This window comes from Suricata suricatta, chromosome 2 (genome assembly GCF_006229205.1).
Source record: "Suricata suricatta isolate VVHF042 chromosome 2, meerkat_22Aug2017_6uvM2_HiC, whole genome shotgun sequence".
In the NCBI taxonomy this organism is placed as follows: Eukaryota; Metazoa; Chordata; class Mammalia; order Carnivora; family Herpestidae; genus Suricata; species Suricata suricatta.
Genome location: NC_043701.1, coordinates 13,851,741 through 13,868,124, shown reverse-complemented (window position 1 = coordinate 13,868,124; position 16,384 = coordinate 13,851,741). Strand labels below are relative to the sequence as shown.

The window sequence follows — 16,384 nt, the reverse complement described above, 5'->3', positions numbered from 1 at the left end:
ACACGGCTGCATGTTTTGCATGTTTATACCTTTTATATCCTTTCTCTCAGTCCCTTTCTGTCCCCAAAAGACAGCCATTCCATTGTCCTTAGCATGTACATGTTCTTTCAAACTGTGTGTTTGCGTGTATTTTCTTTAGCTTATACCGATGGTGGTGCCCTCATTCCACACTTTGGTTTTTTTTCACTTAGCACTACCTTTTGCAGACTGTCACATCCCTGTGCTCCCGTAGAGTCTGTGGCTTGGAACCGCTGCCTGTCCCTCAGTGTGCCCCGTCCCCATCCTGCCTGTCCACTCTCCTGGAGGGGGGCGCCCAGTGGCCTCAGGCAAGCTATGCTGCAGTGAGCTTCCCTCTACGGATGCTTTATGGACCCGTGTGTGCATTCTCTGAGCATATATCTTGCTTCTAGGATTGTAAGAGACATAGATCTTTGTTCCCTGGGGCCACTTATGTAGTAAATATTAATCCGTAGCTGTTTTCTGGTCTTCTATATGGATCTTGTCCTTTCAATACAGGATCTCACGTGACCATCTCAACAACCCTGCGGGTCTGGCTGGGCTGACTGCATTGTCCTCAGTTTATATGGAAACATACGTGACTCGATGACAAGAATAATATGTGGTTCGCAAGAGTGCATGCAGGGCTGTGGAGGTTTGGTTTTGTTTCATTTTAAGCAGGCTCCACCACCAGTGTGGGGCTTGAACTTACAGCCCTGAGATCAAGAGTTGCATGTTCTACCGACTGAGCGAGCCAGGCGCCCCTGGTTCTCCTTATTAATCCAAAGCCTGTTCTGTTCCACTGTCGTTCTTTGGACGCTCTCATGCTCCCAACACTCCTGCTTTCGGACGTTGGCCCTAACAAAAGGCCACGTCATTGTTTGTTTATTGCTCTGTTCTCCTGCCAGCACGCAAGCTCTGTGAAGACACAAAGTCGGTCTCTTCCCTGCTGGGCTATTCCCGGAGCCCACAACAGTGCCTGATGCATCAAAGGTGCTCAGGACACATTTGTTGAATGATCAGAGAAATCACCTCTGCGTGCATGCCTTTCAGGACAAAACCTCAACAGGAAGGTCTTGCTTTTTTGCTGATTTGGTGATTAGTATTATTTCCTTGGGACATAATGTAAGGAACTGGGGAGAGTCTCTCATTAAAATCAAGGTTTTGGGCGGAGGGGTCTAGTGGGGCTCCCCTCACTTAGGTCATTCATCAGGACCTTAGGCAGACACTAACCCATGTTCCCTCTCGAGGGGCCAACCTTCCCCTAGCCTAACCCTCAGGGGTCTGCCCAGGGTTCCAGAAAGAACACTGGATTGGGAGCCAGATATAGGTTCTTTCTGGTCGTGGCTCTGCTGTTCCCAGCCATGAGACTAGAACAAGGGACCTAAGCATCGCCCTCAACCCTTAAAAAATACTTGAGTGCTTACTACCTCACGGGTCTGACATGAGAATCAAAGGAACTATCAGTGAATCTGGCCCAGGGACTGAGGTTGATTCCTCCACTCCTCAGCTCAGTCTTTGAAAGGTCTTCTCACAAGAGCAGGTGCCCTGGGATAATGCCAACTTCAGGGAGCCGCATGTCCCTAGCCAGGTGTAAGGCGAGCTTCACACCTTTCTGCTGCCGGTCCTCAGGAAAGTGGGGCAGGAGTATCTCTGGCTTTTCCCATCTCCCAAGGAATCCCTGTCCCCTCTGCTCCTCCTGGCCATGGCAAGTGTCCAGGTGGTGCCCACCTGTCACCTTACCTCTTGGGACATTTATTTTCCTAGCTATGACATGGAGAGGTGGGCCAGAACTGTCATTCTGGAGCTTCTTTCTCTAGAACACTATGATCTGAGCTTTAATTTTCCTTTCCTGCCCCTGTTTCACCCCAGCAGTGTCTGAAATCCTTCTGCCATTGAATTTTCCTTTCTTCAGAGCCACACACCTGCTCTGACACCTAGCCCAGGACCGCATGCCCCTCCCTGTTTCTGGGGCTCCTCCCCAACCTCATTGTCTTTCAAGAACTGACTCCAGCTTTTGTTAAGCTCCGCTATTCATATTCTAAGTCCATGTGTCATTCAGGGAGAGGAGATTTTGCTAGAGCCTCACACAAATAATATGCCCTGCACGTACTCTCTGCAACAGGACACACACACACACACACACACACACACACACAGAGCCCCTCCAGTGCCCAGGAATCTACATGCCTGGGCATAACTGTGTGGGCGCAAATATTCAGGGACAGCCAAATGACTATTTTAATGTTTCTTTGTCCCTGAGGTGCTATCTAACTATTTATTTAGTAGCTTGATGCTGTTTGCATCAACAACTTTGCCTTATAGGCTGCTCTTCACGTTTATGATTCTTACTGTGAAAAAAATTGCTTGCCTAACATCTGTTCTGAATTTGTTTTTTCTGGATTTTTATTTATCTATTCCCTATTGAATTAAATTTGCACCAAGGACAGTAACTTGAATTGGACTCCTCAATGTCCTTCAGGATTTCTATACACTTCAATACATCTCTTAATTACTCTTTTTTTTTTTTATTGTTATGAGCTAGACGTCTATACCCATGCTCACACAGGCAGATTGGTTTGTAGCTTACCTCTGTCTGTCCCCCTCTGGGGAATAAGTTTTATTAACTGAATAAATTAAGTGGGCGGGTATATTCAATAGTGTAGAGAGGTTTATCGTTGCAGGTTTGTTTCGGATCATTTTCCCCCTTGCTGTCCAGTTGCCTTTTCTCACCATAGCTCTGTTCTGGAGAACTCTTGCCTGCAGCCTGGCAGAGTCAAAACTCACCAGGACTGGAAGGAACACTTCATCTTATAGGCGAAGAAGCTGAGGATCAGGGGAAGAGGCTAACTTCCTGCCCCAGAGGCAGAAACTCATGAAAAATGGAGCATTGCTTGAACCCGTGTCTCCTGGCTGCCAGGCCTGGGGCTGTCCTTTGGCAGTGTGAGGTCTCCGGGTGGGACCCTGCCACAAGGCTCACACCATGCCATTGCTGTGGACCTGGACCCTTCAGGAGCACACATTTGCATGTTTTCCATGGGTGTGGAGGGCATGGGCTGGGTGAGGGACGTGGGAGAGGACACGCAGGCGGGCTGGGTCGTGGGCAGGGCCATCTCTCCTGGACTTCTCTGCGGGCACTGTGGTTGCCTGGCCTTTTCCAGGCTGGCTTGTGGGAACTCAGCAGATCCTCGCTAATCCGGTACTGGCACCACTAGAAACCCACAGCAGGACTGACAAAGCATATTCCTGGCAGTAGACAGAAGGTCCCAAAAGAAGGGTGGGGAGACCTGCTTTTCTACCTGCTACCTGGAAATCCACCAGGTGCAGGGACTGTGACCCCCAGGTCTCGAGGGCCCAAAGTCACCACATCCTAACTCCAAATGCAGCGCTCTCCCTCCCATCCATTCTCAGCTCATCCGAGGAGGAACATCCCCATCTCCCCTCTTTATGACTTGCCCAACACCCTTTTCAGGGTCTGTGTCCATGTCCTGCAGTGGCACAAAGACAGAGGGGACATTTCCCCCCGATCTGGAAAAGCTCACTGCTGGCTCCACCCCAGGCACCGTCCACTCAACAGATATTTCGGTCTTGGTTATAAGTATAGATAGCACTGAGGTGACGGCCCTGGGGAGACCATCCCTCCCTTAAAAAAAAAAATCACTCATTTCTTGTTTCCTGAAGAGATCTGGCATCTGATTTGGAAGAAAAACACAGATGAGGCCCAAGTTGCACCAGCATGCCAGGTAGTAAATGACTGAATACATGATTAAACAGACAACCCGAAGCCATGAATTGGATAAAATCACGGGCCAGTGAAGGCAGAGAAGGCTTCCAGGAGCAGGTAGTATTTGAGCTTGGTCTTGAGGGACGATAGCAGGGAGATGAGGAGGAAGACGGAAGAGTATCCCCCAGTAGGAACAGTTAGACAAAGACCGTGGGGTGGGGATGAGAAGTTGGCATCTAGAGGTGGGGACACAGGGGGATCAGCCTGGTCCTTGTTGACCCACGACCCCACAAGGAGACTGGAGGCTCTCTGCTGACTATGTTCTCAGCGGCTGGACAAGTCCTACCCCAAAGGGGGAATCTGAGCAGCTCTTCCTGGTGCCACCACATCACAGAACCTTTGATCCACTGAAATCTTTGGTAGGGCCGTGGGGTTGCAGCGCAGGGGTGATGTAAGGGTTCTGCGTGCTCAGCTCCCCCCCAGGGGACTCTGCCTGGCCAGAACCGAGATCACCAGCGCCGGCCACGAAGGCAGACAAGCAGGGGAGGGAGCCAGCAGAGCGGCCCTGCAGGTGGATGCCTCCTCCATAGTGGTGGGAGAGAAAGAGGAAAGGTGGGCCACAGGTTTTGTAATTTTGGAATGCAGGATAAAGGTGAAAGAGAAACAAGTTCTGAAGTTTCAAGTCTGGCTTCAGATCAGCCTGGATAAGGAATTAGAAAAGTCAGCAGGATACCAAGTGATTTCTGAGAACTAGAAAGGCAGATTCAGAATCATCCCTCCATTTATTATGATATGTAGGTGCCCTCCTGCTAGCTTCTCAGGGATGCAAGGAAAAAATAAGAGTAAGGCTTTGTCCTCAAAGAATTCAAAGTAAGGAGCCCATCAACAAATAAACAGAGGGAAAATTGGGTGCAGAAGATGGGGACTGCAGATAAACTGCAAATTCGGGGAACCACAAATAACCTTTTTCATAGCAACCGTATATGGCTGTGGTTCCCAAACTATGTGCTAAGGCAACCCAGGGTGCCACCGTGAATTACAGGGGCTTCCTGGGATATTTCAAATATTCATGGGGAACACAGTGACATCTGTTGGTCACTGTGAGAAGCACCTTCAATTTATGTGGTGTATTCCTTTTTCTAAAGTCCACTAAGTCGTTAAAACACAAATAATCATTGAGTTGTTGGGACTTAATTTGCTTAAAAATGAGCCTCTAGGGTACTTCCTTTGGCCTTGGGGGCTATGAAAAGCTACTGCTACTGAGTCACTAGGGGTGCCGTGAATTGAGAAAGTTTGAGAACCTTGGTGGAAGGGGGATAGGGCAGGAAGAGAGGTTACGGGCTCCTGCAGGGAGACCTCATGACAGGCCCAGAAGCTTGGACTTGTTACTTCAAAGAATGGAGAGACAGAAGTTTATCAGGTGTGGGACAACACAGTCAGCTTCTGTTTTCAAAGGTAGTTTTGGCCTTGAGTGGGGAGCTGGTTTGGAAGCGGAGCCAACTGGTGGCTACGGCAGTGGTCCTAGTAAGAAAGAAGGCACCTCAACGTAGCAGCATTAGAGGTTGGGACTAGAATACACATGCTCCATTAGCATTACAGAGCTCCTACAGCTTGCCCAAAACTGTGGTCAGTGCTACACACCAAAGAGAAACAAGGTAAAATTCCCTTGTTTAAAGCACTCACAATCAAGGGGAAAGACAGCCAAGAAAACATCTACCTACAATAGTGGAGAAGCACTAGCAGTTCACCGGGCAGGTAACTGAGAAGGAGCGCTGTTCCAGGAAACTGGGGGAACAGCATGTGCAAAGGTGTGGAAGTAAGAGATGATGGAGGGTTTCAGTGAATCAGGGGGCTCATCAGTCGTGCATGTTGGGCTAATGGGGAATATGGAGGGACAAGGCTGAAGAACCGGGTAGGGGCCAGGTTGTGAGAGCCAAAGACTCCCAAAGCCCTTGGCAATGACCACCCATTGAAGGATTTTCGGTAAAGAAGTGGTACAATTGGATTTGTGGTTTACAAAGTCCTAGGCGGATAACCGAGTTGGGGAGCCAGGTATAGATGAGCAGCAGGTGAGGAAGATAAGCCAGAATGATGGAGACATAAGTCTCTGAATGGAGGATCCAAAGTCCAGCCAGGAAATGAGAGACCAGAGACTCTACCAGTAGCAAGAGGTCAGGGGGGAGGAGCCGAGCAGGCCCCAGGCCCCACTGAGAGGGGCAGGGCTGACAAAGGGCCAGTTCAGTCCATAGGCTCTGTGGGAGCTCTGAGGTCAGGGTCAGCCCCAAACAAAGTGTGAGCACCCCGAGGCTTGCCAGCGCAGGTGACACACTCCTTGCTCCCAGTGACTCCAGACTCCACGAGTCTGTGACTCTGTCACTGCTCCTCTAGAAAAGCGCCCCTGGCAGCTTGAGTCTGCTCTGCATCTGCTAACTTGGGCCTCCTCGGCTCTCATGACAAATTGGATAGCAAGATGCTCCAGTGAGCTGAGCAGGGACAGAACCCCATGACTCCTGGGGCTATTCTGCCCAGCACTGTGCCAGCTGCCCTGCCCAGGGGAGCCCCTGTGAAAGCCAAATGCCCTAGTACTCCTGGCACTGGATCTCTACTTAGCCTTTCCCAGAACTTTCTGGAAGTTGAGGGTCTGAGACTCTCACAGCCATGCGCTCCTGCAGTACGCGCCCTTCTCTGCACTGAGCTCCCTCCACTTCCAGGCCAGAGGTCAGACCTCAGGCCGGGACAGCAGCTACCCTTTAGCATCCTCACCCTGCTGGGAGATCACGCTGTCGCCAAGGCAAGGAGTTATCAGAGGCTTACAGTGTGGCAGCTGCCAGAGGAGCTGCAGGCCCTCATCCATTCTTCAGTCTCTACCTGGAAACCAGGGTCTCTGGATGAGCATTCAGGTTCCTTCTACAGACTTTTTGGGGAGGGGGGCCAGTATGTCACCTGATCTCCTGGGGGCAGCCCCCACGCAGCCTCTTCGTCCTCTACAAAGTGCCTCTAGCCGGGTGCAGCATGCCCTCTGGGACCCACAGGGGCCCCGCGCTTCTGATGGAGAGGTTGTGACTGGCGTTTACCTAAAATATGGTAAAATGTGGGCAAAGCATCCTCTCATTTCTCATCTGACCCTCGTAACAGCCTCTTTCACTGAAGAAACTGGCTCAGGAAAGTTGTGGTTTGCTCGAGGTGACACAGCTGTGAAATCACAGGGCAGGGCTTTGAACCCAAGCCAGCAGCTGCACCACTGCCGACCCCCAGCCTGACTCTTAAAAGATGCAGCGGGGCCAATCCAGTGAGAAACCCCCCCTTTTTTCCCATCTTTTTCTTAATATAAAAGTCACAGGCACTCATCATAAAATACCGGGATGTTAAAGAGATACACAATGTCAAGTACAAGTCCCCCATAATTTCCTGCTCCAGATACATGCGCTGTTAGCTAAGATATCTTCCTCTAGACCTCTCCCAGGGGCATTATTACCATGCCCTCACATAGCGCCTGACACAGAGTATGTGCTCAATAAATGCCTATTGAATGACTCGTCAGATAGACTGTTGTTTATTTACACAACCGTATGCGCTATTTGACAGTGTGCTCGTCCGTTCAGCTGCGTACCATGGCCATCCTCTCCTGCTGGTCCCTGTAACTGCCACTGGTGACCAGCCCCGATAGCTGGGTCATCCTTTACAGGGGCAGGCCTTCTGGAAGCAGGCCAGGCAGCCCCCGGGCTCATACCAGCAGTCTACCCCGCCTCAGGTCCCAGAAGACAATTGTCAGCAATTTCGATTGAAATGCTAGGGGCTAGTTACTATGGTCAGTTAAAAAAGAAGAACACAGAAATCTGCTAATTAAACAAGTCAGACACGTGGGTCTTCTGGTTTGCACAATACTTCACTGATCTGCCTAAATAGTCTCTTGCCAGCAGGTGCTTTAGAGTTCAATAAGCAAATTCTTATGTGTGTAAATACATATAAATGAATATAATTGGCTAAGAACTTTTGCCAACAGGGAAGCAAGAACTTACCTTGGTAACTGGGCTGGGGAAGGGAAGGGGTTCTGGTCCACGAAGCAAGAAGCCGCTCTGAGTTTCCTCCTTTACAAGACTGCGCCCGCACAGCTGGCTTCTGGCTGCTTCCTCTCGCACATCTGATCAGCCCTGGGGCCGCTCCACACCACACCAGGGCGGCCTGGGAGAAGGGTGTCCGTTGGAACAGGTGGCAGCATGGGCAGCGGTGAGGGGCTCTGGCTTCCGCAGCTGTGGGGCTCGGGTCAAGTCCTCCCCTTGGGTGACTTCTCTAGGTCTCAGTTTCCTATTCTGAAAAGTGGCCATAGTAACTACCCCATCCATTTTCTATGAGGATTAATGAGATAATACAGGGGCACCTGGGTGGCTCAGTTGGTTGAGCGTCCAGCTTCAGCTCAGATTATGATCTCACGGTTCATGGGTTCAAGTCCCGCGTCAGGCTCTGTGCTGACAGCTAGCGCAGAGCCTGGAGCCTGAAGCCTGCTTCAGATTCTGTATCTCCCTCTCTCTGACCCTCCCCTTCTCATGCTGTCCCTCTCTGTCTCTCAAAAATAAATTTAAAAAACCATTTTAAAAAATTTAAATGAGATAATACAGCAAGGCACTTAGAACAAGCCCTGGCAGGTAGTAAGCACTCAATAAAGGCTAACAGCTGTGGTTAGCTTGAGGGTTCTGTGGAGGGTCCGCAACCCATTTAAATACCACTAACTGATTTCTCTGACATAGGACGTTCCTTCTCACCCTATATAGAGTAGACTTACAATTCAAAGACCATGATGGAATTTCTTTGCCAATCCATGGGAATTAGAGGATGAGGCCACCAGACTACAGAGATTGTCTTGTCTTACTTCCATTATCTCAGAGGCGAGGACACTGAGGGACAGGGTGTTGGCAGAGATGGCCTGCAGTGTTTGTCTGAGTTGCAGCGCTGGACGATCCCAGATCTAACCCTCCGGGCTCCCATGCCTGTTACTATGCAGTATGTCACCCCACCTCAGGAAGCACTAAGGCGCCCCCCCATACCTTCACACCAGGATAAAACTGAGACCAGACCCTCCTGGGGAAGTGCATTTTGAGAGGCAGGATGGCATCAGGTATTCACAAAGTTGAGAAGGAACGGGGGTGCCATATTAGTTAGGACTTCTGGATTGCAAGTGATGGAAACCCAGCTCAAATGAACTTAAGCACAAAAGCTAACCTAAGCTTGGAGGATCCAAGGAAGGCCACAGCAGGCGGAGCCCTGAACTGCACTTTGCACTCCCTCACACCCTGTTTGTCTTAAATCTCTGCTCATCCCTGTTAGCTCCCTCTGCAGGCAGTTTCCACCATGTGGTAGAAAGATGGCCACCAACAGCGCTGTATTCACTTCCCAGTTCAGCAGCTCCAGGAGGAAGACCAAGTGTCCCCCTGCAGCCTCCATATATACATCCAATGAAGGATTCGGACTGGCCCTCACTGGGTCATGTGTCCATCCCAGGACCAGTCACTGTTGCCAAAGAGATGAGATATTGTGATTGGCAGACCTGGGCGGGAAGTCCATGTCCATGACCAGATGCTGGGGATGGACTGGGTGGGTGGATGGCAAGGTGCTATAATTGACACCTCCTCCAGGACTGCGTGGAATGGGGGAAGGCGCTTCCCAGTGGAGGGCGGGGCAGGCCGGACCACCAGAACCTTCCCAGACACCTGACAGGAAAGCCTGAAAAACAATCACTACGTGTTTCTCTGTTCAAAATCTTTCCAGGAGTTCCTCAAACTATAGATGAGTGTTTGTATAAATATAAATTCACAAGATTACACAATTTACATGTAAAATGGGGCCAGTTTTCTCACGAGGTTCATAAACCAGCTCTGAAGCAATTCTAAAGGAATTGTGACAAAATTGTTTTTAGCATTAGCAATATTACTAGAAAAAAGCACAAAGACTCCCAAGGTGCCTGCTTGGAAGGACAACTTCCATCTGAATGTAGAAGTATTACTATTTTTTTTGAAAAATCCAGATTACATGTAAAATTATTTCAGCAATAACTAAATCGACACAAACGTATCACCCAAATATGTGAGCACCTCAGGGTAAATGCATGTGTTTTAGACCTAAGAATATAAGGAAATGAATGTGAACTCTGGTTAAATATAGAACAGGGTTTTGAACTTAGGGTTTGTGGGTAGCCAACCTGGTTATTGTCGGTCACATCAGGATTCCCTGGGTAGCTTGTTAAGATTAAAGGGGCCTGGGTTCCACCCCAGAGATTCCGGTCAGGTAAGTCTGGGTGCAGCCAGGCCTTATTTTCTGAGAGTTCAGACAGTTTTGACCAGCCATTGAGGCTGAAAATTACTCCCTTCAGACAGCATTTCTCAGAGTGTGGAAGTTGTCTTGTGGTACCAGAACCTGGAGAGCCTATTAAAATGCAGACTCTTGGGGTGCCTGGGTGGCTCAGTTAAGCATCTGATTTCAGCTCAGGTCATGATTCATGGTTTGTGGGTTCAAGCTCTGCACTGGGCTCGGTGCTGACAGCTAAGCCTAGAGCCTGCTTCAGATTCTGTGTTTCCCTCTCCTCCATCCTTCCTCCACTTATGCTTTGATCATACATTCCCCACCCCCCTCAAAAATAAGATAAACATAAAAAAAATTTTTTAATGCAGATTCTTGGTCCCACCCAGGCCTAGCAGATCTGTCCTGGCGAGGATCAGAGTTGTGACTGTATAGTCATTAAGCGCCCAGGTGACTTAAGACTTTTTTTTTTTGAGATAATTATAGATTCACAAAGAGTTGCAAAAAAAAAAAAAAACCCTGTATACAGAGATCCTGGGTACCCTTTACCAGTCTCCCCATGTGGTAACTTCTTACATAACCATAGTCCATTAGCAAACTAGGAAACTGACTTTGGTACAACCCACAGCGCTTATTCAGATTTTATCAGGGTTGAGCACACGTGTGTGTGTGTGTAGTTCTGTGTAATTTTATCACATATGTAAGTACCACCCCAGCCAAGATACAGAACTGTCCCATGCCCAGAAGGCTCTCCAGTGCCCGCCCCCACCTTCAGAGCTACCCCAACCCATCACCACTCACAACCCTAATCTCTGGAAACTACTAATTTCTTCTCCTTCTCTACAATTTTGTTATCTCAAACATGTTATACAACAGAATCACGTGTCACTTCTCTAGACTGGCTTTTCTCACTCACGTAATTCCCTTGTGATCCAGCCAAATCACTGCATGTATCAATAGTTTGAGGGGTTTTTAAATTGTCGCATAATATTCCACTATATGGATGTATCACCGTTTGTTCAGTCCATCTTTTGAAGATCATTTGTGTTGTTTTCATTTTTTATCATTTTATATTACCAAAAAAGCTGCCATGAATATGTTTTAGTGTGAACATAAATTTTCGTTTACCTGTGGGATAAATGCCCAGGAGTGCTCTTGCTGGGTCATATGGCAAGTTTTCCTTAGTTTTATAGGAAACTCTCAAACTGGGACTCCTGGGTGGCTCAGTCAGTTAAGTGTCTGACTCTTGATCTCAGCTCAGGTCTTGATCTTAGGGTCATGAGTTCAAGCTCTGTGTTGAGTTCCACGCTGGGTGTGAAGCCCACTTTAAAAAAAAAAAAGAAAGAAAGAAACTTCCAAACTATTTTCCAAAATGACTGTACCATTTTACATTCAGATGTAATGCATGAATGATCTGGTTTCTCCACATGCTCATCAACATTTGATGTTACTATTATTTTTTATTTTAGCCATTCTGGTAGATGTGTATCGATATCTCATTGTGGTTTTAATTTGCGTTTCCCTCATGGACAATGAGGTTGAGCATGTTTTCATATGCTTCCTTGGCATCTGTATATCTTTGGTGAAATATTTGTTCCTGTCTTTTCACCTTTTTATTCGTTTGTTTGTGTTTTAACTATTGAGTTTTAGGAGTTCTTCATATATTCTAGATGCAAGTCCTTTGTCAGAGATATGGTTTGCAAATATTTTCTTCTAGTCTTTTGACTGTTTTTTCAGCTTGACGGGGTTTTCAAAGAGCAAAAACTTTTATTTTGAAGTTCAATTGATCAATTTTTTGTCTTTTATGGATTATACTTTCGGTGTCAAGTCTAAGTATTCTTTGTCTAGTCCTAGGATCCCAGTTTTTTTCTAGAAGATTTATGTTTTACATTTAACTCTGTAATCCGCTGTGAGTTAATTTTTGTAGAAAGTGTGAGGTTCATTTTTTTTGCCAAAACATAATCAATGGCTCTAGTACCACTTGTTAAAAGGCCATCTTTTCTCCATTGAAGTGTTTTTGTGTCTTTGTCAAACATCAGTTGAGAATATTTGGGTAGGTCTATTTCTGGGCTCTCTATTCTGCTCCATTTACCTATTTTCTGCCACTACTACACATTCTTGACTACGGTAGCCAAGCCTTAGAATCTGGCATAATGATTCCTTCCCTTTCACTCTGTTTTTTTCAAAATGGATTTAGTTATTCTAAGTCCTTTGCTTTCCATATAAATTTTAGAATAAGGCTGTCTATGCCTACAAAAATGTTTGCTGTGCTTTTGATAGGAATTGCATTGAGACTATGGATCAGTTTAGAGAGAACTGACATCTTTACAGTGTGGAGTCTTCAGGTCCATGAACATGACATTTCTATCTATTTAGGTCTTCTTTGATTTATTTCCTCTACATTATAAATGGCATTGTGCTTTAACTTTGGTTTCAACATGTTCATTATTGGTATACAGAAAAACTATTGATTTTGTGTATCTGTTGATCTTGAATTCTCAACTTTGCTGAACTCACTTATTAGTTCAGGATTTTTAAAAATTATTATTATTCCTTAGGATTTTCCATTTGGACAATGACATTATCTGAGAATAGGGAAAGTTTTGTTTATTCCTTTCCAATCTATATGCTTTTTATTTCTTTTTCTTGCCTTTTTGCACTTACTGGAAGTTCTAGTACTGTGTTGAATAACAGTAGTAGGAATGGTTATTCTTGCCTTGTTCCTAATATTAGGAAAAAAGTAGTCTGTCTTCACCACTAAGTGTGATGTTAGCTGTTTTTATATCTATATCCAAATCTATCTATATCTATATCTATAACTATATTTCTTGTAGATACTCTTTTTTTAAGTTAAGGAAACATTTCTCTATTCATGAGAATTTTTATTATGAATGAGTAGATTTTGTCAAATGCTCTTTCTACATCAACCAAATGACCACATAATTTTTATTTTTTATGCAGTTTATTTATGGATCATACTGATTTTTTAAAAATATTGAAACAGCCACGTATACCTAGAATAAATACCACTTCGTTGTGGCTTATAATTTCCATACATTGCAAGTTTCAACTTGCTGATATTTCGTTGAAGATTTTTGTATCCAAATTCATGAGAAATACTGATCTACTGTTTTCTTTTTCTATACTGTCTTTTCCTGGCTTTGGTATCACAGTAATACTTATTTCATAAATTGAGTTGGGAATTGTTCCTTCCTCTATTTTCTAGGAGAGAGTGTGTAAAATTATTAATTTTTCCTTAAAAGTGTGGGGAGAAGCACTGGGTGTTATATGAAAACCAATTTGACAATAAACTATTATTAAAAAAAAAGCTAAAAAAAATACAGAATGCTCCATTGAAACCATCTGAGCTGAGCTGCCTTTCCAAGAAATTTAAAATTATGGATCCAACTTATTTTATAGTTATAGGATTATTCACATTGTTTTTTCAATTTTAAATAACTCTCAGTACTTTCTGGTTCTCAAGGAATTGGTTTATTTCTTCTAAGTTGTCAGCCTTATTAGTGTAAAGCTGTTATATCGTCCCTTATTATTTTAGTGGCTGCAGAATCTGTAGTGATATCCCATTTATTCCTGATATTAGTGATTTGTATCTTGTCTCTTTTTATCTTTGTCAATCTTGCTAGATGTTTATTGATTTTACTGATTTTTTCCCAAGAGCCAATTTTTTGTTTCATTAATTTTTTTTGTTGTTTTTGTTTTTAATTTCATTCATTTCCGCTCTTTTATTATTTCCTTCCTTCTTTTTGATTTAGGGCTTTTTGCTCTTCTTTTTCTAAAAGGTGCTTGAGGTAGGAACTTAGATTATTCATTTAAGATTTTTTTCTTCTTTTTTGGGGTGTTTAAGTGTCTCAGTTGGTTAAGCATCCCAGGGTCCTGGGATCGAGCCCCACATTGGGCTCCATGCTCAGCATGGAGCCTGCTTAAGATTCCTTCCCTCTCTCTCTCTCTCTCTCTCCCTCTGCCCCTCTCCCCTGACTGTTCTCAAAAAAAGAAAAAAAGATTTTTCTTCTTTTCTAAGATAGCATTTAATGCTATTAATTTCTGTCTCAAAATTACTTTAGCTACAACCACAAATTCCAGTTTGTAATCTAATTATTATATTTAGAGTAATGTGGGTTTTTTTTATTCTTCTATTTCTAGTTTCATTTGTCTTTCCTTATTGAAGGTTACTTGAACATTTTCTACAACTCCTCTATGACACTAAAAAAATTTTTTTATATCACTTTGTATATTTTTCTTAGTGGTTGCATAAATATACACATGTAATTTATCACAGTCTACTGGTATAGATGCTTTACCACTTCGAGTGATATGAAGAAACTTTACTTCCATTTTGGTCCCCTTACCTTTCTTACTTAAAAATTTTTTTCTTAATCTTTATTTATCTTTGAGAGAGAGGTAGAGACAGAATGTGAGCAGGGGAAGGGCAGAGAGAAATTAATCTGAAGCAGGCTCTGTGCTCTGTGCTAACAGCTCAGAGCCCAACAAGGGGCTCAAACTCATGAACTGCAAGATCATGTCCTGAACCAAAGTCGGATCCTTAACTTACTGAGCCACCCAGGCGTCCTACCCTCCTTCTTAACCGTAATTATCCCAAGTACTATCACTTTTTTTTTAGTTTGTTTATTTATTTATTTATTTATTTATTGAGAGAGAGAGAGAGAGAGAGAGAGAGAGAGAGAGAGGGAGGGAGGGAGGGAGAGAGAGAGAGAGAACGAGAACACACACAGGAGACAGGGAGGGGCAGAGAGAAAGAAGGAGAGAGAGGATCCCAAGCAGGATCCACACTGTCAGTCCAGAGCCTGATGTGGGTCTCGATCTCATGAACTGTGAGATCATGACCTGAGCTGAAATCAAGAGTTGGATGCTTAACTGAGCCATCCAGGTGCCCCCTTAGGCACAATCTCTAAGTATACCCCACATCAGATGGTGTCACCATTTTTGCTTCAATCATCAAGTATGATTTAAAAAACTCATGAGAAGGCTAGTCTATTATTTTTTAGGCATTCTAGGATATTCTTTCCTTTCTGAAGTTTCAAGCTATTTTCTGTTATTATTTCCCTTCTGTTTGGAGAATTTTCTTTGGCCATTATTTAAGGGTAGATCTGCTAGTGACAGGTTCTCTTAGTGTTCCCTCATCTGACAATTCTTCTCTCCTGAAGTCTGTTTTCTCTGGGTATAGGACTTGTGATTGACAGCTATCTTCTTTCAGCTTTTGAGAAATATGCCACTTCCTTCTGGCCTCCATGGTTTCTGATGAGAAATCTGCTGTCCTTTGAATTAGTGTTCCCTATAAATAATCCATTCCTTCTCCCTAGCTGCTTTCAAGATTTTTTTTCTGTTCTTAGTTTTTGGGAGTTTAATCATGATATGTCTTGGCATGGATTTCTTTGGGTTCCCCCTATAGGGGGTTCACTCAGCTTCTTGAATCTAGAAGTTTATGTCTTTTGGCAAAAGGGAGAAATTCTCAGCAGTTATTTCTTCAAACCCAGGTGACTTCTCAGCATGTTATATGTGATAAGTGTTGCTCTTGAGTGGGTTTCAGGAGTCCAAGAACCCCTCAAATAATAAACAAAATGACATGAATGCCCATGTTTCTTAGGAGAATGTCTGCAGCCCATGACATTCCCCATGAATTTTATGAAAGGATTTGTTTACAGTCATATTGAGTCAATTTGGGTCTTCTTAGTTAAAAACAATAAAATCTAGGAGCACCTGGGTGGCTCAGTCAGTTAAGCATCCAACTTTGCCTAGGTCATGATCTCACAGTTGGTGGGTTCAGGCCCCAATTCAGGCTCTGTGCTGACAGCTTGGAGCCTGGAGACTGCTTTGGATTCTGTGTCTCCCTCTCTCTCTACCCCTCCTCCACTTGCACTCTGTCTCTCTCTCTCAAAACTAAACATTAAAAAATTTGGGGAAAAAATGCAATAAAACCTAGTTAGTATCATTTCTTTCCTCCTGCCACATCTGTTGAGTTCCTACGTCTCCAAGATTTTCCCAACAATTTTGGAAAATATGATCATTTACATGAATATTTTCTAAGTCCCTAATATATGCCAAAACTTTTTTTTTCATTTTTCTCTTAGGGAGAAAAGGAAGAGTTAAAAAAAAAAGCCATTTTTAGCTTATGAAAAGTTCTTAGTAACTAAGAATTCAGAGTAAATTTTGCTGCTTTCATACCTCATGACTTTACCCTTTAAAATCTATCCCTCACTGCTCTGAGCTGTATATGACAGTGATCAAAGTACATCCTGAAAGTATAATTTCACAGACTAAACACATGGCATTATGCAGTGGACTCATTTACCATCATTACTCTGGTTCACTTCATACAGCTGGTAGCCAAGCACT

At 44.6% G+C, this 16,384-nt stretch overlaps 1 protein-coding gene across 2 annotated transcripts in view; it reads left to right on the top strand.

Annotated features, from left to right (window-relative positions):
* Positions 1–16,384, top strand: part of TBXAS1 (thromboxane A synthase 1) — a 150,991-nt gene that overhangs the window by 52,856 nt on the left and 81,751 nt on the right. The gene's annotated exons all lie outside the window — the stretch shown is intronic.